The sequence below is a fragment of the Odontesthes bonariensis genome, chromosome 15 (assembly GCF_027942865.1).
Source record: "Odontesthes bonariensis isolate fOdoBon6 chromosome 15, fOdoBon6.hap1, whole genome shotgun sequence".
In the NCBI taxonomy this organism is placed as follows: Eukaryota; Metazoa; Chordata; class Actinopteri; order Atheriniformes; family Atherinopsidae; genus Odontesthes; species Odontesthes bonariensis.
Window position 1 is genome coordinate 12,933,191 of NC_134520.1, and position 20,314 is coordinate 12,953,504.

At 42.8% G+C, this 20,314-nt stretch overlaps 1 pseudogene; it reads left to right on the top strand.

Annotated features, from left to right (window-relative positions):
* The window catches only part of LOC142399968 (dnaJ homolog subfamily C member 13-like), a 53,172-nt pseudogene extending 33,856 nt beyond the window's left edge, over window positions 1-19,316 (top strand).
* The last annotated feature ends 998 nt before the right edge of the window (window positions 19,317-20,314 follow it).

Here is a 20,314-nt window from a genome sequence, read left to right on the forward strand (position 1 = left end):
TTTGGTGTCAACGTGGTAAAACCCTGGGTGAGGGTTGTTGGGAGGAAGCCTTTTTCTATGGTTTCTGTGAAAACCTTCAGAAGAAAAGGGGCAAGGTCTGATGAGAAACGTTTATAAAAATCAGCACTTAAACCATCAATCCCGGGGGATTTGTTCAGTTTGAGGTGCGAGACAGCATCTAGAATTTCCTGTAGAGAAATTGGCTCATCGCAGCATTTCTGTTCAACATTAGAGATTGGTTTAACTGTTAGATTGGTCAACGAGGCATCAGCTGAAGCTTGGCAGAAGCTGGAACGATACAGAGTTTCATAAAAAGAATTACAATATTTAGCTATGACATCAGGGTCATCTGTAACAGAGTTGTTGACCTTAAGTTTGGTAATAGAGTTATTGACAGAATTATGTTTTTCTAGGTTAAAAAAGTAATGAGTCTTTTGTCCTTCCTCTTCTAGCCACTTTCTTCTTGATCTAACAAAATCTCCTTAACTTTTGTTAATGTAAAAATGATCTAATTTGATTTGTAACGCAGATAACTCTTGTTGTTCTAAATTGTTTAATTGAGAGGGGTTTAAATGAGAAAGCTCAAGAATCCTAGATATAATCTTGGTTTCCTCAGCTTTATTAACTTTGGCTCTATCACTACTACATTTTCACAGAAATTTACCAGGTTCAAATTTAAAAAGTTCCCATTTAAGACCATAAAGATTTTCAATTTGAGCTTCATGCCAAAAAAATTTAATAAATTGTTTTATCTTTGTAGAGACCTCTTTGTAATTTAGCAATAAATTGTTCAATTTCCAGAATGAAGTAGAGCCAAGAGAGTGTCTTTTGTCTGAAAATGAAATAATTATTTCGATTCCTTTATGGTCTGTAAGGGGGGTAGGCAAGATATTAACAGTAACAGCTTCCTGGTTTACTGAATCTGAGACAAGCCAAAAGTCTGTTCTAGATTGTTGAGATGAAGACTTATTACTCCAAGTAAATAAATGCTCATGTGGATGAATAGCTCTCCAAATGTTTAGATTAGATTAAATTAGATTAAACCTCTCCATAAATGATTTGACAGTTGATTTTGAGGCATTTGGTTTACCCGGCGGCCATTTATCAAGATTTCCATCAAGGACAGTATTGAAATCTCCTCCCATGATAATTGTAGCATTAGGATGTTTTCTTAACCATTCCAGAAAGATCTTTTCAACTAAGAGAAACAAGTGTAGTGGATTTTTTTTTATCAAGGTGGATAAGAAGTTACTCAATAACAAGAGAAAATCTGGATTTTGTCTTTCTGTAAGTTTTATTCAAAGGCACTGTGGGGGATGTATTTTCCCCTCACTAACATGCGTATGTTTGTATTCTTTTATATTCTGATTTAATGTGGTTTTTTCTGCATCCATGTGGTTTAAACTTGGTGACGTGTTAACTTAATGTTTAAGATTTGTGTTAATTCTTTTCTCCTTCTTTTTGAGGTCATCTGGTCCTGTGTTGCCATGGAAGCGCGCCCATGAGCAGTGCTGATTGGATTCCCCCTCATTGGGGGAATCCACACTGGTTGAGAGGGAGGGGAGATGTTTAGGAATGTTGTTTGAGTTTAGACTGTTTGTGTTTAGTGTTGAGGGTTTTTCACCCCTTTGGAATTAGAAGTGGTGTAGGCTGATCATTTAAAAGGGGTGTCATTCAGACTGTGGGGGATTTTGTTTTGTTTTTGCTGTCTCTTGGGGGTTGAGGAATAAGAAAATGGCATCCTGTGGTCATGTAAAGTAAGACCTGTTTTGTTCCCTATGAAGAGAAATATGTAAAAGAATCAGAGCTCTGCAAACTTTTGGATCATGTTTGTTTTTTCTCTTTTTGGTGTGCATTCTTTGGACATTTTTAAGCCTGGACGGTTTGACTTACCTTTGCAGTCTTACAGGCACACAGCGTTTGAACAGTCTCCTGTGTAGGACAGAGAGCAAAGAGGAGACTTTCACATGTCCCTTTAATATCCCCATCAGGTGGGGGCTATCTTTAAACAACAACAGAGCCCCCCCTGCTCTGTGCTCTGTTGTACATCTAAAATAACACAGTTTGTGAGGTAGCCTCTTTACGACCCCCTGAACTAACCTCCCCGAAAGGTGTCGACCATAAACATTCCCCCGATAGAGTAAACATCTGTTTTCCCTCACTGACCATACAGAAGGGGTCACAAGTTGAATAGTTAAGATGGAAAACAACAGACTTTGGATAAAATGGGACAACTAATACCACTAGTACTTACTTACTAAAAGACTACACTAAGAATTTTCCCATCACATTCCTTTGTTATTACAAGATAATCACAAAACATAAAACCAAAATCCTACAAAACCATCGTCCTAAACCATAAAGATTAAAATGGAAACAAAAAAAATTTATCAAACACATGTGTTGTTTTCCTGGATCTAATATCCTTCAGACCACTAACAAAATAAAGCTAAAATAATGAGGAGAACAGTAATGTTAAAGGATATTCCTAACTTCATATATATACCACAATAATTCTAAATATCAGTCTCAACTCCCCAAACAGTTTTGAGTCATTACATCATCATTTCCATCTTCATATAATATAATCCTCATCCATGCAATCTGTTATCTCAAATGCAGAATCAACACAAACAGAAATCAAGTTTACATTCATATCAACTTTCAGCATGGAAACATTAATCAGTCTCACTACCATAGCTTTAACCCTTGGAATAATGCAACACGAAAGAAACACCAAAATCAAAAAGAAAAAGAAAATAATCCCTCCAATCCTCATTAACCAGGAGGTCCAACCTCCAGTAATCTACCATGGATGTCAGTCATGTTATTAGACACATCAGGAACAAAAGTACAACATCGTTACCCTATTAAATGACAGACACCTCCCTTCTCAGCTAATAAGTAGTCTAAAGCCATTCTACTTTGCAGACTCATAGTTCTTATGGCCTGCTGTTCCTTTGTCAGCAAAATGAAACCGTCTTCAGTTACAGCAGCAAGATTTCCTAACTCAATTGACAAGTCATTAATATCAACACTGGTTGATCATTAATAGCATGTGGAGTCAAACAACAAACGTAGCAACTGTCATTCCTTATTTTCCTCGCCGTTTGATGCATCAGTTGCCACCAGTTGTTATCAGCATGATCGTCAGGGAAGTGATGAATCTCTCTTCGAGTCAGCTGATGAGTATTATTAGGATAATTACTCAGATTAATCACAAACTGTCTTTGCTGTACCTTTCCCCAAATAAAAACAGGGGTGATCAGAATATTCACAGTACCAATGCAATGTTGGAACAGGCCATCTTCCATACAACTGCATTGTAATCTCGTAGTGGAATGTCCTTTCTTCTTGTAATAAAACAGAAGAAACACTACCATAAAACAATATAATAATAAATAAATTCCCGCTGCCTCTGTCTGAGTGGCTTCTGCGCTTCAGGCTGTTACCAGTCTGGCACAGGTGGGCGGTCGTTGGAAGCCCCTCTAGGTAGGGGGTTCAGAACCAGGATGCTTTTCAGATGGTGTGGTGAACACTTTGCAGTGTGTAGCATGAACCCAGTGTCTTTTCCCTGGACCTTCATGGCAGTGTGAGTCACCAGCAGAATCTGGAACGGACCTCTACACCGTTTGTCTCTCCAGTGACGTCTCCTGGTCTCTTTGATCAGCACCCACTGTCCTGGCTGGAACTGGTGCCGAGGTCTATCGGCCACTAGGGAGGGCAGCTTTCACTATCTGATGAGAGACAGAAAGAGAACGTGACAGAACCTTACGCTATTCCAACATGGAATATTCAAAATGAGCAGTTATTAGCATGCTTAAGTTAGTATTGGGTCTTCCTCCTGTGTTTGCGGGCCTTCCAAAAAGGATTTAGCTCAAATTAGCTCTGGATCTATTTTCCATCCGCATATACATGAGAAACAAACTTATTTTTACTGGGGTTACTCTTTTTTAATTATTTTTCATAATCTTCATCGGGTCCCGGGTTATTTTTAAACCCAAAAGTAACATGCAACGCTTCTGCTGACATATAGTCTTGTAATCTGGACACTACATTCTTTCCTTCAGTTAAAAAGGCTGTGGCTGCACCAGCTGGATCTTTCTCTAGCAGATTTAATTTGTAACAATAAAGGGGTGATCCAGCTCCTTTGAGAACAAATAAGTCTCTTGCCTTAATTTCCTTTTGCCTTTTCACAAATATCTTTCCACCATAATCTCCATCATCATCACTTTCTTGTTCCACTTTCATTCTCCGCACACAAACACAAATCATCTTCCTTTCTGTGAAACATCACTTTGTTTTTGGTCCAGTTTGACATGACTTGATTTGATTTTTCTTTCTCTGCGTTTACTTTCTCCAGTTCCTTCTTTCTTTCCTGCTTGAATCAACCAGAATTTCACATCCTCTATGCCTTCCTTCCCTTCCTCGTGATATCCCTGATAATATAATTTCAATTGAATTTTTTAATCAATAGTTCACTGTGCCAAATTAATTAAATTAATCTCATAGAACCATGGACATGGACTGTATTTTAATTTATATTATTAGAGCTCCCACAAAAGTTAACATAAACAATATCAATTTTTTCAACCATATCCAGAATTCCTCCTTTGGACGCATGATCTAATCTGTCCGTCCACTTAGCAAACAAGGAAAAAAAAATGTTTAGGTAGGCATGGCCTACCATCAGAAAAATGCCAACCAGAACCGCTGGCAAAAGTACAGCCATCCGATTTAAAAAAAAAAAAAAAAAAAAAAAAGCGATGTTTTCCACAAAGCTCCGCAATCGTGAACCACCTCAAAAACATATTTGGAATCTGTATAAATAAATAGTCACAGGTTTTCTTTCCGCTAACTTGCAAGCCTCAGTTAAAGCAATTAATTCAAACCCACAGCAAAACGAGAGGAGGAGTCATTAACATACAGGAAAAGATCAGGGTTAGACAAAGGGGTGTCCCGTTATCAGGACGGGGGAACAAACAACATTCAAAACAGCTGCGCAGTCATGCCGCTCTCCATCCCCCTCAGTAAGCAGAAGTTGACTTTTAACCATCCTCCTCAGAAGTGTGGCTGGTTTTAAAGTGATACAGCGTTTAACTATAATGTTGGGCATGTCCAATAATATAATGAATATCTAAGCCACCTTGCTACTGATAAATGAGACGTCTTTTGTTCCAGGTGGATGACACAAACAGAATGTAGAACAAAAACTGTTAGTGGATTATATCCAACAATGTCACATGACGCCAACACTGCTTTCTCAGCTGCAGCAACAGCGCTGCGACTGCATTAAGCCTACTGGAATAATAAACCACAGGTTGCAATTTATCACCATGGGATTGCAACAACACAGATGACATGAAACCAGCCTTTTCAGCCACCATTTGGATAAATGGTTTCTCAGAATTTGGTAAGGCCAATGCAGACGCAGCGGACAAGGCGTTTTTCAAATCAATGAAGGCCAATTCTGCTTAGGGGCTGCCAAGCCCCTCCCATATATTAAGCTGGCCAATGGCGCTTCCAGCTCAAAGTAATTTGCAATGTGAACTCTGCAATAACCTAGCCTGACTACGTCATACTCACGATTCTAGTCAGAATGTGAGTCTGATACCGCTCAATAGAGATTTGAGTATGGGGCGTGTTTCAACCGAACCAGGAGAAAAAATGCCTCTTCGCTCAATTGGATAGACCTACAACCAATCAGAGCAACGTAGTATGTGACGTAGATTAAGCAACACACACATTTGTTGTAGGAAGGACGGCAAAAACATATTTTCTATCCATAAAAGCCTTTATCGCGTTCCTCTGTTCGTCTTTCAAAATGAATGTAGAACAGACTCGATGGCAGAATCTACACACCCTAGCTCTCCAGCGGCAGCCATGTTCAGCTCTTTAGTGACGTAGTCGATAATGTCCCTGTTGATCATCTGTCCATCATCGTATAAAGCCCGCCCTGGCAATCTGATTGGGTCGACCGATTCTTGGTCGGGCATAATGATTTCCCAACTGAGCAGAGCCAGACCGAACTTCCCGACCAAAACTTTTATGGGCGGGGCTAAGTTCGGCTGGCACCCAGGCTAGCAATAACCTGCCATACCCAAGAATGACATCATGTGTTTCTTTGTGAGAGGTTTTGGGATGTTCAGAACTGCATCAATGCGCTGAGAGGACAGATTTCTGCTCATGAGAGAACATGACCAAGAAACGTCACTTCTTCCTTCACAAATTCACAAATTGAAATTTTGTGACCTTTTCCTTTGAAGATGTTGAAGCAGTTTCAACATGTCTGTCCTACATTGATCCGTAAATCCTGCTGAAAGTAATAAATCATCAACGTATTGGATAAGGACAGTTCCAGGAGTCAGAGTCAAATCAGCCAGAGATTCTTTCAATGCTGTGTTAAAATAGTTGGACTTTCAGTGTATCCCTGACATAGACGGGTACAACAATAATAACAACTGGTTCACAATCTTTAATAAGGCCAACATCGTATTTATGAGCTGCCCACAATGAAATAGGCAGCTTTGCGAGATCTGCATCCGCAGAGGAAGCAGTAGCCAGCAATAGACACCACAATGACACCACAGGTGGCATTGTGTATGCTTTCTTCGTATGCTTTTCAGCTTGTTTCCTCAACAGTGACGCTCGCTGGTCTGGAGAGAACTGCAAATGTGACGCATTCTCGGCGCAAACTGCGCTTATGAGCTGAAGGAACTGTGAAGGGGCTGGCGCTTTCGATGACGTCATTAATGGTTCTCGAGCCAGAACAGTTGCGTGGTTGTGCCGAGTAAGAATCAGGCTTGAGCCGTTCGAGCGAGCAGTTTGCAGTGGTGTCAAAAATACACATATTTGTTACTTAAGTAGAAGTATAGATACTGCAGTTTAAAAACACTTTGGTAAAAGTTGAAGTATCAACTTAACCTTTTTACTCAAGTAAAAGTGAAAAAGTATGTGCTCCAAAACCTACTTAAAGTATAAAAGTATAAAGTAACCTTTAAATAATTTTTTTTTTTAAAACCCACACACAAAGGTAGATGCCACTATATGAATTGCAAGCTTAATTTGAAAAGTGATTAGTTCTACATGTGGCCCAAGACAACAATCATAAAACCATTACTGTCAAAGACAAAGTCACTCAAGGAGCATGTTCTTTCTCAAACTTTATTGGAATTCAATCCCATCAAAAAAAACAAAAAAAAGTCTTACTGCCTGAAAAAATACATAACTATGCCAGTTGTTATTCCGAAAACATCAGCGAGGCAAGGCTAACGCCTTTGACAATTGTTAGCTGCTAACCGGGCATGTCTTGGCATGTTCCTATGCTAGCCAAGTTGCAGCAAAATATATCAATTATCAGTTCACAGTTCGGTGGTAACAAAGAATAAGCTTACAACTTACCTCTACATGTTTTTTCAAATTGGAGGGAGAGTTCTTGAACGCCAAAATTGCGTGGGTCTTGGGTGTGCAGAGTTTACATTGCATTTTCCAAGAGTCATTTTTGCACCCGACTATTTTGAAAAAATCTTTAAGATAGGGCCAAGGATGAGGAAGGTCTCTTTGGTCTCCGTCTCCATCTCCCGATACACTCTCGTCTGTGTCCGACCTTTCAGACATTTTGCCATCTTTTTCTGAGTCGGACATTTTGCGTGGCAGCTTCGCGTTTGCAGTTAGTTGTAGAACACCTGCTCGCTTCTGACGAATGACGATTTAATTGGACGAATAGCCTAACCGATGAGTGTTTGCGTTATATGATTCATCCAATTACACTCGTTCTCACTAGGTGTGGATGGCTGAAGCCAAGAGTTAAAAAAAAAAAAAGTAACAAGGCTGTTTGTTTTGAAAATGTAAGGAATAGAAAGTACAGATACTTGTGTGAAAATGTAATGAGTAAAAGTCAGAAGTAGGCAGAAAAATAAGTAGTGGAGTAAAGTACAGATACCTAAAAAGTGTACTTAAGTACAGTAACGAAGTATTTGTACTTCGTTACTTGACACCTCTGCTTTTCAGCAACGGTTCCGTAAAAACACGATTGATCACCCTGCTTCTGTGTGCTTGTAGATATGAGTTCTTCAACGAGCTCTACCACCGCTTTTTGCTTACACCCAAAGTCATGATGAAGTGCCTGTGCCTGCAGGCGCTTGCGATAGTCTACGGCAAGTGCTTCGAGGAGATCGGCCCCTTCGCAGACACAAAATACATCGTGGGCATGCTGGACCGGGTATGTGCAGCCAAACTGTACCTGCAAGCGTTTACGGTGCTTTTATATCTATCAATAAAGGCTCAAATCTACATCACATACCTTTTGGTTACAGTGTACAGACAAGCTGGAAAGGGACAGACTCATCCTCTTTCTCAACAAGCTCATTCTCAACAAGGTAAATTGTTAAAAAAAATAGATGCATAAATGAATGATAAAGGGAGGGGCCTAACTTGTTCATTTTTGCAGAAAAATGTGAAAGACGTGATGGATTCAAATGGAGTCCGCATCTTGGTGGACCTGCTCACCATAGCCCACCTGCACACCAGCAGAGCGACTGTGCCACTTCAGGTATGAACTGTGGCCAGAAAGTAGAATTCTCCACTCGGCTCATCCCATATGTGAAAATCTTTGTTCTCCGTTTCCACAGAGCAACGTGCTGGAGGCATCACCGGACATGAAGAGAGAAAGTGAGAAGGAGTGGTACTTTGGTAATGCAGACAAGGAACGAAGAGGGCCTTTTAGTTTTGAAGAGGTAGGTCATTTTGGCCCAGTTTTTGGGATGCTAACAGGTAATTTTGGCCCAGTTTTAACTGGGATTCATCCTGCTAACAGGTCATTTTTGCCCAGTTTTAACTGGGATTCATCCTGCTGACAGGTCATTTTGGCCCAGTTTTAACTGGGATTCATCCTGCTGACAGGTCATTTTGGCCCAGTTTTAACTGGGATTCATCCTGCTAACAGGTCATTTTGGCCCAGTTTTAACTGGGATTCATCCTGCTAACAGGTCATTTTGGCCCAGTTTTAACTGGGATTCATCCTGCTAACAGGTCATTTTGGCCCAGTTTTAACTGGGATTCATCCTGCTGACAGGTCATTTTGGCCCAGTTTTAACTGGGATTCATCCTGCTGACAGGTCATTTTGGCCCAGTTTTGACTGGGATTCATCCTGCTGACAGGTCATTTTGGCCCAGTTTTAACTGGGATTCATCCTGCTAACAGGTCATTTTGGCCCAGTTTTAACTGGGATTCATCCTGCTAACAGGTCATTTTTGCCCAGTTTTAACTGGGATTCATCCTGCTGACAGGTCATTTTGGCCCAGTTTTAACTGGGATTCATCCTGCTGACAGGTCATTTTGGCCCAGTTTTAACTGGGATTCATCCTGCTGACAGGTCATTTTGGCCCAGTTTTAACTGGGATTCATCCTGCTGACAGGTCATTTTGGCCCAGTTTTAACTGGGATTCATCCTGCTGACAGGTCATTTTGGCCCAGTTTTAACTGGGATTCATCCTGCTGACAGGTCATTTTGGCCCAGTTTTAACTGGGATTCATCCTGCTAACAGGTCATTTTGGCCCAGTTTTAACTGGGATTCATCCTGCTAACAGGTCATTTTGGCCCAGTTTTAACTGGGATTCATCCTGCTGACAGGTCATTTTGGCCCAGTTTTAACTGGGATTCATCCTGCTGACAGGTCATTTTGGCCCAGTTGTAACTGCGATTCATCCTGCTGACAGGTCATTTTGGCCCAGTTTTAACTGGGATTCATCCTGCTGACAGGTCATTTTGGCCCAGTTTTAACTGGGATTCATCCTGCTGACAGGTCATTTTGGCCCAGTTTTAACTGGGATTAATCCTGCTAACAGGTCATTTTGGCCCAGTTTTTGGGATGCTAACAGGTAATTTTGGCCCAGTTTTAACTGGGATTCATCCTGCTAACAGGTCATTTTGGCCCAGTTTTAACTGGGATTCATCCTGCTGACAGGTCATTTTGGCCCAGTTTTAACTGGGATTAATCCTGCTAACAGGTCATTTTGGCCCAGTTTTGACTGGGATTCATCCTGCTGACAGGTCATTTTGGCCCAGTTTTAACTGGGATTCATCCTGCTGACAGGTCATTTTGGCCCAGTTTTAACTGGGATTCATCCTGCTGACAGGTCATTTTGGCCCAGTTTTGGGGATTCATCCTGCTAACAGGTCATTTTGGCCCAGTTTTGACTGGGATTCATCCTGCTAACAGGTCATTTTGGCCCAGTTTTAACTGGGATTCATCCTGCTGACAGGTCATTTTGGCCCAGTTTTAACTGGGATTCATCCTGCTGACAGGTCATTTTGGCCCAGTTTTGGGGATTTTGGCCTGGTTTTTGAGATTCATCCTTTCCAACAGGAATGCTTTACTTTACCATTTTTCTGTTGCATCTTTGTCCAGATGCAGGAGTTTTGGAGCACAGGTGTCCTCACAGCAAAGACACGCTGCTGGGCACAGGGGATGGATGGTTGGCGCCCTCTACAGGCCATTCCCCAACTGAAGTGGTGCCTCCTGGCCTCCGGACAGGTAGTGATGAACGAGTCTGATCTGGCAACGCTGATCCTCAACATGCTAATCACCATGTGCTCGTACTACCCAAGCCGGTGGGGACTACTGGTTGTGTGTTTTGTTTTCCCATCTTGTGTTTTTTACAGTAATAATTTCATAAACCTGTCGGGTTGTTTTTAAGGTTTGTTTGGAAGGATAAATCGGTGAACAATAATTATGATAACGCTCTTAATTTACTTTGTATCTAGGGACCAAGATAACGCCATTATCCGTCCTTTACCTAAGATCAAGAGGATGATCAGCGACAATGCCTGTCTCCCACACATTGTCCAGGTAAAGTTGTGCTATATAAGTCCTACTCGAGTAGATGGGGTGATAAGATGAAGTGACATTCTGTGGTTTCCCATTGTCCACTCCAGCTGCTGTTGACGTTTGACCCCATCCTGGTGGAAAAGGTTGCTAATCTTATGTACCTAGTGATGCAGGACAACCCCAACCTGCAACGCCTCTATTTAACAGGGGTCTTCTTCTTCATCATGATGTACACAGGCTCCAACGTTCTTCCTGTTGCAAGGTAAAAGCATGTCATGGACCATACACGCTGTCTAACACATTCATCTACTTCTATGTTCTACACAAATGAAAGAAAAGAAATGAAAGGTCAGTGTTGTGTGTGCCGCGATATCTGACATTTCCTTCTTTTCTTTAGGTTCCTGAAGTACACTCATTTGAAACAAGCCTTCAAATCAGAAGAGGTGAAAATAACTTTTGGATGTGAAATCTTTTACCTTTTAATAAAAACAGATTAATTCCAATAAATGAAGTCGCCGTTCTTCTGAAAATGATCTGTCGTGCTTGTGTCCACAGTCCAAGGGGCAGGACATCGTGCAGCGTAGTGTTCTGGGACCAGTGTTGCCTGAGGCCATGGTGTGCTATCTGGAAAACTACGAGGCCGAGCGCTTCTCTGAGATATTCCTTGGGGAATTTGACACACCAGAGGCCATATGGAGCAGCGAGATGAGGTGTGAAGAGGCCTCTGTCTTGCCTGGCTCCTTCTTATTTAGATGGCTGTCTGGTTTATGTGAATGTCTTTGAACTCTCTGTTACAGGCGGCTGATGATAGAGAAGATAGCAGCTCATGTTGCAGACTTCAGCCCCAGGCTGCAGAGCAACACACGAGCCCTTTACCAGTACTGCCCCATTCCTGTAATCAGCTTCCCTCAGCTGGACAACGAGCTCTTCTGCAACATCTACTACCTCAGACATCTGTGCGACACCATTCGCTTCCCCAACTGGCCCATTAGGGATGCTGTATGTGTTTTCTCACCTTACTTTTTTTTAGTGTCCTGCTTCTGTTTTCTACCAAAGGGTTCATGAGGCACTACTCTGATTACTCCTGCAGGTGAAGCTACTGAAAGACACTCTTGAAGCTTGGAAAAGAGAGGTGGAAAAGAAGCCTCCTTCGATGTCTGTGGATGATGCGTATGAAGTCCTCAATCTGCCTAAAGGACAGGGCCAGTGAGTAAAAAAAAAAAACACGTTCTGCTTTTAAAATGATCATAGATGGTACACAACACATTGAGTTGATTTCCTGTGGCATTATGCCCCTTACTGTCATTGAAAGTTGTCTTTTTTTTGTCTTCAGGCATGAGGAAAGTAAAATTAGGAAAGCCTACTTCCGACTGGCACAGAAGTACCATCCTGACAAAAACCCAGAGGGAAGGGTGCGTGCATATAATATGCATAATAATAACTAGGGCTGGGCAACGATTAAAATATTTAATCTAATTAATCACATGATTTCCCTGATTAATCACGATTAATCGCATTTGTACGCAAAATCCAAAAGTAGTGTATAGCTGTTAGCATTTAGTTTTATTTTAAATGTGCTGCCATATGAATGAAAGTGCCATAACATTTGTTGTGCAAACACACTTTTAACATCAGCATCTTTCTGTAGTTTTTATGTAGAAGCCTCGCTCCACTGTCTGTTTCCTTGAATGACTTGCTGCTATCAGTTGTGTGTTTTGCCTTTAAGTGATATTTTAGACTGGAACTACTACGCTGAGAAGACAATTCAACTTGGCAGTGTTTACAGATGACTTTGGTTCTGTCGACTCTGCCGTCTGGAAGAACTTTAAAAAGAAAATGGCCGAGTAAAAGTTCCGTACCCTTCTCCATGTTTGGTGGATCAGCAGACAGCAACAGACTTTTACAAAATAAAAGCCTGTGAGCAACAGACTTTTACAATAATAAAATAAATAGTAAAACGGGTGGTCCGTGGCGTAGTGGGTTGAGCAGGCGTCCCATGTACAGAGGCTATAGTCCTCGCTGCAGCTGGCCTCGGTTCGAGTCCCGCATCGGACGGCCCTGTGCTGCGTGTTGTTCCCCGTCTCTCTGCTTCCTGTTTCTCTGAACTTTCCTATCCATTAAAGGCACAAAAGGCCCCCCCCCCAATTTTTTTTTTTTATTCGAAAACTAAAATAAATAAAGAAAATAAATCACGCGTTAATGCGATAATAACGAGTTAACTCGCCCAGCCCTAACAATAACTATTCAGAATGATTTTAGCAACTTGTTTTGTATTTCAGGACATGTTTGAGAGAGTTAACAAAGCCTACGAGTTCCTCTGCACAAAGTCTGCCCGAATCGTGGACGGCCCCGACCCAGAAAACATTATCCTCATCCTCAAAGCCCAGAGCATACTGTTCAACCGACACAAACAAGGTGTGTAGGTCGAAAAGATTGTTACAGTGAAAGTGAAGATGTGATGTGGGCTTTTTGTTTCTAATCGTTGCTAATTGTTATGTTCCTCCACAGAACTGGAACCTTACAAATATGCCGGTTACCCCATGCTCATCAAAACCATCACGATGGAGACCGAGGACGAGCAGCTTTTCTATAAAACATCACCTCTCCTCCCGGCTGCTACTGACCTGGCCTTCCACACAGTGAACTGCTCGGCTCTTAATGCAGAGGAACTGCGCCGTGAGAACGGCATCGAGGTATTTACGACACATTGAGCCCTTAAATATCAGCATCTGGGAATGCTATCTGCGGGTAACCGAGTCTGTTTCTTCAGATATTATTGGAGGCTCTCTCTCGTTGTGTTGCTGTGTTAACGGCATCCAGCAAGCTTGATGACATGGCTGTACAGGTAGAATGATCAGAACATGCTTTTGTTTGTTTTTTGGTATTTGGAAAGATTTCTTCAACTCTTACTCCACCCACAGGTGTGCGGGCACATCTGTAGGTGCTACAGTGTGGCAGCACAGTTTGAAGAATGCAGGGAGAAGATCATTGAACTGCCCAAAATCATCCGGGACCTCTGTCACATCTTGTTCTACGGAAAGGTTTGGATCTGTGTTCTGATCAGATATGAACGTGTCCCATTGACATTTTCACACTCATTGGGGTTACATGGCGCTGAAAGGATCAGATTGTCTAAATTACAATAAGAATGACTTGAGCGAGGGTAATTCTCCTTGGATATATGGCGGTGAATGAATGGGATCAGAGGCACAAAGCGTGTCATACCCCGGTATGATAGGTGGCGCTGTACCCATTCCAGCTGTTGCTAATAGAGCCACTTCCTGTTGACCTCTTCACCACCAACAACAACAACAAACTCAGGCATTGGAGAAAGATGGAGAACGCAGAGCCAGATGAAGCTACGTCCCTCTACATTTGGTCTGTGATGAGCTGCTTGTTGCACAAACTCGATGCCCAACGGAGCATTCTCCATCGCGTTGTTTGTTTCTTTCTGACGGCGACAACAACCGGAATATCGTCTCCTTTGACTTCCGGGTCACGACCCCGGGAAAACATCTGGAGCATGCGCAGAACGCAAAGTCTGATTCACGGTCAACAAGCAGGTTTACTTTTACTTTCAACCGAGTTATCTCGGGGTCTTAATCCGATCCAATTTCTTGTCAGATTAAGGTGTCTACATGCAGTTTTATTAATCTGTAATTTAGACAATAATCCGATCCTTTCAGTGCCATGTAACCCCACTGACTGATGACTTGTGTGTTAATGCTTGCTGTCATCAGAGGCTGTTATCTTACATCAGTGTTAATTGCTTAACAAATAACTGCTAGCCATCTTTTTCTTCTGCCTCTAATAGTTTTAGATCAGTGATTTTGACCCCTTTAAGAGCCACCCGCTGCTCTCCAAATGATCAGGAAATACAGATGGAATCCAGCTGTTTAGGTGCTGAATAGAATCAGTTTTCAAATAATTAGTTTTATTAATGTGTTATGATGAGAAAGACGAGCTTAAATGGAAGTGTTTCATAGGAATTGTGTTGCCCAACAGTGATCCATTCTGTTTCCACCTTGCCTCCTCTCAGGGTCTCCCAAAGACTGCTGCACTGGCAGTTCAGTGTGTCAGCTCCTTCGCGGTGGATTTCTTCCTGCAAACCCATCTGTATCACGCTGGTGTGCTCTGGCACCTTCTGGTCCACCTCTTCAACTACGACTACACCCTGGAGGAGAGTGGAGTGCAGGCTAACCAGGACACAAACCAGCAGGAGGTTGCCAACAGCTTGGCCAAGCTCAGCCTGGTGGCACTCAGTCGTCTGGGAGGCTACGCTCAGACGCCACACTCCCCGGATGGCAATAACCCTGTTTCAGAGACCAACGGCATAGAGGGAACCCCTCCAGAGAACCCCACCATCCGTAAGAGCTTAGCATCCATGCTCACACCGTACATCTCAAAGAAGCTGGGGACAGGATCTCCTGCTGAGGTCAGTCGAACGGGGGGTCGAGCAGAGTTGGGTTCGTGCTGCATGTCACGGATCATCAGAGGATATAATTAGATTCTCCTTGTGCTGATTTCAGGTTTTGAAGCTGCTGAATAGTAACTCTGAGAATCCCTACCTGATCTGGAACAATGGAACACGAGCCGAGCTGTTGGAGTTCCTGGAGGGTCAACAGGAGGGAAACATCAAGAGGGTCAGGAAGACTCGCAGCCGTTCAGATTTAGGTGACAGAGTGACGTCCATGCGCGATTACTCACGTAGCCGCGTTGTTTCGTTCAACAGGGAGAAAATGACAAGAGCTTCGGTGCAGAGTTTCTGTTCAGTGATCACAGCAAAGAGCTCATCGTGGGGGAAATATTTGTCCGGGTGTACAACGAGCAACCTTCTTTCCCGCTGGAGGTGAGTGTTCCAGCTCCGCTTAGTCGTGTTGTTGTTTGGCGTTACAGAGGCAGAGGTTTCCAGGCAGATAACACAAAGCTCCATTCTTAAGCCTCATCTTTAAAAAGACCCTTCAACAGTGGTTGAGAGCAACCAGACCTGCTCTCATGGGTAACCCCTCCGTCTTTTCCATTTTGTGTATGAACTCTTAACTTTGATGTGAATTAGTGTTTTTTTTGTTTGTTTGTTTTTTGTGTCAGATTTATGCATGTTATATCCGTTTGTCATGGTGTTTTTTTTTTTTTTTTTTTTTTTAATGATACCTACCTTTGGACAACGGATGAAATTTAGCAACTGTGCTAACTCTGGCATATTTACATTGATGCTCTGCTGATATGTTGATTAATATAAATAAATAAAAAATAACTAAACAAATAATAAATCGCTGTTAATGTCAGAAGTGTATGTAAATCTCTCTACCGTCTCTCTGTTTAGTTCCCCAAAGCCTTTGCTGCCAGTCTGCTGGACTACGTCGGCTCGCAGGCTCAGTACCTCCACACTCTGCTGGCTATGAGTCAGAGCAACAAGGTGGAGTCCCAGCACCACGCCGAGAGGCTACGTTTCGCTGAGATGGCTTTGGAGGCTCTGCGTAATGTCATCAAGAACAACGCTGGTGAGAAGGAACACCAATGAATGCTGAGTTGTATTTAGTTGCTTTAAAGCTTCTTTTCTGAGCTGCTCTCTGCTTTCAACCACAGGCTCAGAATCCGAGTGCATTGGCCATTTCAAGCTGCTCTTCTCTTTGTTGCGGGTGCATGGAGCCGGTAGAGTGCAGCAGCTGGTTTTGGAGGTAGAGTCGATTAAATCTGGGTCCGGACTTTTATATCTTGTGTGGATCCCTGTGAGGCCTCATCGTAATCGCATCGGTTTCTCCTGCAGGTTGTGAATACGGTGACGTCAAACCAAGAATGCGTGAGCAACATCGCCGAGTCCCTGGTGTTGTCCAACCTTTTGTTGCTGATGCACTCACTTCCCTCCAGTAAGCAGCTGTAATAGCGATCATTCTGTGTGGGATTCTTTCTCTGCTTTCATTGTTGAGCAGTGAGCTTAAATTCATGTTCTTGCATCTTTAGGCAGGCAGTTGGTGCTGGAAACCCTCTATGCACTGACTTCAAACACAAAGATAGTCAAAGAGGCTATGGCCAAAGGTCGGTGAACTTGTACTTTTTTACATATATATATATTTATATGTGTGTGATTTTTGCCTGCATAATGTTTCCGTTTATCTACGTGTCTCACAGGTGCTCTGATCTACTTGCTGGACCTCTTCTGTAACTGCACACACCCCCAGGTTCGCACTCAGACTGCGGAGCTCTTCTCCAAGATGACCTCAGACAAACTGGTTGGACCAAAGGTCAGCCTGGACTGATGTGTTGTATAAACACTTGAAAAATCATCATTATATCTGCAAATAACTCACCTTTTGTGTCTCTTGCTCTCTGCCAGGTACGTCTCACACTCGTGCGCTTCCTTCCGGGTGTTTTCATGGATGCGATGCGAGACAACGCAGAGGCGGCCGTTCACATATTTGAAGGAACGCACGAAAACCCCGAGCTCATCTGGAACGACAACTCAAGGGAGAAAGTGTCCACCACCGTCCGGGAGATGATGCTTGAGTATGTTTGATTTGTGGTGTAAGCAGCCGTTACCAGAACTGTCTCAGAGGGTGATGTCGATGCTTTTCTATGTCTCTGCAGACACTTTAAGCAGCAGAAGGACAATCCTGATGTGAACTGGAAGGTAAGTGGTAATCAGTTTGTCCGAATGTTTTGTGGCTCGGTGTGAAAATCAACTTTTTGGCCTTTGTGCTCAGTTGCCGGATGATTTCACGGTGGCTTATGGAGCGGGTCAGGGGGAGCTTGAGGTCGGTGGAGTCTTCTTGCGCATCTTTATTGCTCAGCCTGGGTGGGTGCTACGCAAGCCTCGAGAGTTCCTGGTGTCCCTCCTGGAAACCCTGACCGAGCTGCTGGAAAAGAACAACCCCAGCGTGAGCAGATGTGCTATTTGGAAACTAAAAAAAACGAATTATTTTTGCCTTTCTTTTTTTTTGTTTAATATTTTTATTGGGAAGTATGGTACATTGGAATAGAAATCAATGTCACATTTACATTGAGCATTGTATCACCACTGTCAGTTTGAGCAAACATATTGATACAGTCAAAATAATGTGCAGCTTGATGAGTTAACAAAAAAAAGCACACAGTCTACCTCCTCTAGTGTTTTTGGTTGTTTCTTTTTCACAACAATTCCAGAACAATACACAATTGTAGGGGGCTACTTAACTAACAGTTAAAGACATCTATATGTAGCAATTGAATGAATATAATAAGTGTAATATGTACATGTGTGTGTAAGCTCTTTTTGCCTTTCTAACTGGCATCTGTGGTTTCCTGCAGGGAGAGGCCCTGGAGACGGTTACCACGGCGGCAGTTTGCCTCTTCAGCACCCAGAGCCAGCTGGCTGACCAGGTTCCTCCTCTGGGCCACCTGCCTCGCGTCCTGGCAGCACTCAACCACAAGAACAACGCCGTGCCCAAGAGCTCCATCCGCCTCATCCACGTCCTGTCGGACAACGAGGTAAGCGTTCCGTGTCTGAGCTGACACTAGATCACAGAAAGCCCAACAGGGGCTTAAACTTCCCCCTCTCTTTGCGACATAATACAGTGCTAAAGCTGCGTTGTTTTGCACAGCTGTGTGTTCGCTCCATGGCTTCTCTGGAGACGATCGGCCCTCTGATGGCTGGAATGAAGGTTCGGGCAGACATGGCCGGCCTGGCGTGTGAAGCTCTCAACCGCATGTTCCAAAAGGAGCAGACGGAACTAGTTGCTCAGGTGAGTTCTCAGTTTTGTTGCTTTATCTTCACCACGTTCAACGCGGCCTTAACGAAACGTCTCATAACTGATTAACAGGCTCTCAAAGTGGAGCTCGTTCCATACCTCCTGAAATTACTGGAAGGAATTGGCCTGGAGACGTTAGATAACCCTGCAGCTACCAAGGCCCAGATAGTGAAAGCCCTCAAATCCATGACTCGCAGTCTACAGTTTGGAGAGCAGGTATGAGTTAGTAGTTTAACTAATGCAGTGACATCACAGTGATGGATGTGACTTAAAGCCCTTTGCTTTGTAGGTGAATGAAATTCTTGCGAGGTGTGGAGTGCCTTCAAAGACCAGAAACATGATCTCTTCATCTCAGAGTCCCAGACTGCAGGCTACCTGACAGGTAACGGGTTTATCAACAGCAAAATATTTCTTTGATTACTTTAAAGGTAGGTCTTGATTCTCTTACTCTCTCTGATCTATGAAGTATTCTCAATGCTTTGCTTTTCCCTAAAAAAAAACAAAACCAAACACCTGGCTGTTTCTTCACTTGACCTGAAACCCAGCAACCCTTCCGTCTGTCCACGTCTTTTAACCACCTGGCTCTACCTCTCCCTTCCTCTCTGTCCTCCGCATTTCCTCCTCAGGGGTTTCCACTCCTTCTCTCCTGGCCTCCAGCAGCCCACTGCGAGGTGGGCTTTAGACTCCAGAGCTCGGCCCTCACAGCCCTCCTCTCTCTTGCTCTGATGCAGGTAGACTCGTACCTGACTACTACTACCATCCTCTCCCTCTTTACTTTCATCCCTTTTCCACTCTCATCTTTTCACCTCACAGTACTAAAGATGTCATTTCATCCTCACTAAATCATCTGCTCCATCCTTAAGATTTATGTGTTTACACTGTATATACCATAATCTGAGTTAAAGGGATAATCCGGAGTAAAATGCACTTTAGATCAATTTACGGGATGTTGGGAGTACATACGTTGAGTTGACATCAAAATCATGTCATTCGGATGTGTTTTGAGAATTTCGATTTGACCGTTTTTAGCCAAAAGTCGTTAGCCTGGAAGTGATGAGGGAATCGAGTATCGCAGCCACAAAACACTATTTTTATACCTCTTCTACAGCTCCAAACAACATAACACATATTGGTTTGAAAAAAAAGACACCTTATTTCCTTATTGTGAATATCTGTCGAATATCCAATATCAAACCAACTTCACCACGGTCTGTAGCGGCAGCAGACACATTTCCAGAAAGGTACTGGCTTGATTGAATTCATTCTGGACTCTATTTCCGACCACATGAAGACCTCGGGACACTTCGGTTTGGCTTTAGGGACCCTCTACTCACTACCACGTAAGTGTTATGTTGTTTGGAGCTGTAGAAGAGGTATAAAAATAGCGTTTTGTAGCTGCGATACTCGATGCCCTCATCACTTCCAGGCTAACGACTTTTGGCTAAAAACGGTCAAATCGAAATTCTCAAAGATTTATGTGTATACACTGTATATATCATAATCTGAGTTAAGGTGTCCTTAGGAAGGACCAAATTGCATCACAAATTAATCAGAAAAAGATGCTAAAAACAGAAAATATCCAGATTAATCAACTGCAAAGTGAGTTCAGGATAGCCAAGCTTTCTTAGTGCTAACTGGACCAACAAACTCCAGTCGGATACAGTCGGTATCACCATGGTTGTAACATACTTTCTGTCTTTTTTAACTCATCTTTACTCACTCGGGCCTGGTCCATGCTTACAGAAAAGGAGCATTCGATG